The following is a 2,215-nucleotide window of genomic DNA, read 5'->3' on the forward strand; positions in this document are numbered from 1 at the left end:
TGACCCTAATTAAACACGGCACGTGAAGAACGTTCCTGGACATGTTCCGTCGCGCGATCACGCGTATGCACAAAGCGCATCGCTGGCAGGTACAGACAAGGCACACGACAAGGACTGGCAACGCACTGTAGCGCCCATGGCTAAACTGATTTTCTCTTTTCCACGCTACGATAAACAAGGCAGACGAAGACGCTGGCCTGCGTTCGTAAAACTCTGTGAAGTCTGCACTCTGCCGATCGACCAATCGCGCGGCGTCATGGAGAGAATTGGATTTTCTGCGCATGCGCGGTGAAGGCCACATCAGTAAAGTACCTAGCGTAAGTAAAAAGGGTATCACTATTGTGACCGTAAAATTGTGCATATAAAAATTTCTTTAATTTATAAAAAATATGTACTTATGCTCAGACATGTATACATAATTATACATACACGCGTCAATTAGGAAAAATTCAATAATTTATATTCGATAAAGTACATAATTATACATACACGCGTCAATTATGAGAAATAATTTATATTTAAAAAAAAAGTGAGAGATAAATTGAAATTGAAATAATTCCAAATAAAATATATGACACAAAGTAGACTCTTACTTGTCCTACCTTTGTTCCAGTACTGTTTTAATGCTGTTTTAGCTACTAGGAACAAAACTATTATACTTTCATTCATAACTCTTTTTGTTTACTTTAATTAATACTATGTATTCTAATGTATATTTATTCTATTTTAATCCCGTCTTTATCCAGTATTAAGCTCGTGTTTTATGTGGTCTGACAGCAAATTGCAGGTAGAAATTGAGAAGAATCTACCATAATTAACTTAAATGGAGTAGTATTCTTTCAGATTTCATTTGCTGGTAATCTGCCATCATATTCGGTTAGCAGATTGTATTCTGTCGACAAAATTTCTAAGATACTTCGCAAAATCTGTCTTTGATAGATTGCTATTTTAGCTTTCAACATTCCATTCTGCAAATATAAATTATTTCCAAATTTGTAAATTGTCCTATGTAAACCTGAAAAAGTATACAAAGTTCTTAAAATTAATATATTTGTAATATTGCTCAGATTGTCAAGAATATTATGCCATGCATTTCAAAAATAGATGTAAAATTTGTAGGAAGCAATATATATATATATATGTGTATATATATAGCGAGAGTTGTATCTTTATTATTTCAAATATTTGTAGCACAGGCACAATACGTTCAACTTATCGCTTCCGAATAAAATCGGAATCGATCATTATCAATCGGTCTAATCGTCAGACATATGTAATATCACATATTCATAACGACGCGAGGTGTTCAAGAATGTTCACTTTCGAACGCAAAATCTATGCGTGAAAACATAATATCTTCCTCTTCTTCTTTTTATTTTTTTCCGATACGCAATTCCGTAGCGGTTTCGATAATATTCGCGATTTCTTATATAAAAATTTTATAAATAAAATGTACAATTGAAGACCGGAAGAGATACAAAATCGGATGCTTAAATAACAACGTAAGTACATATTGAAGCTCTACAAAAACTTTTATTTTTAGAAAATTGAACGGAACGCGTTATGTATGGTAGACGTTTAACTCGGCAGTGGTAAAATTTGTTTGTATCAATTTGTAGTCAATATGATAAAGTTTTTGGGACGTGTACATATAAATTGTTTATATTTTCCTTACAAAAGATTGTGTCATGAAATTATTTATTATTCAGAAATGTTAATTAAAAATTGAAGAAAATAAACTTTCAAAAAATTTCTAATAAATGTACCCAAAATATAGAATTTATAAACTTCATTTCAAACAAAATATTAGAATTAGACATAATGTAAAATACATATACGTGCGTGCACATAAAAGACATAAATATTATATACATAAATATAACAAAGTTCATAACACAAAATCAATTTTTATATATATAGTTTTCGTTTTACTGTTTTTTTAAATCAATTTTTGTATTTGTATATGAAATGTAACTATTTTTGGAGTATTATATATAAATTTAATATTTAATAAATAAAATAAAATAAATATAGTTAAATAGGACTAAGAATAAAAAATCCAGTTAAAAAGATCGATGTTTAAGTATACTTTTAAGATGTATATAATATGAATAAGAAAAAAATATTTTACATATAAAAAAGAGTTGTGACACTTCAATTTTCTTTTTCCTCTATTCTTTTTACATTTATTGAGATCGATGTAAACGGATTCGTG

Source organism: Trachymyrmex septentrionalis, unplaced genomic scaffold, assembly GCF_001594115.1.
Source record: "Trachymyrmex septentrionalis isolate Tsep2-gDNA-1 unplaced genomic scaffold, Tsep1.0 scaffold14, whole genome shotgun sequence".
Lineage (NCBI taxonomy): Eukaryota > Metazoa > Arthropoda > Insecta > Hymenoptera > Formicidae > Trachymyrmex > Trachymyrmex septentrionalis.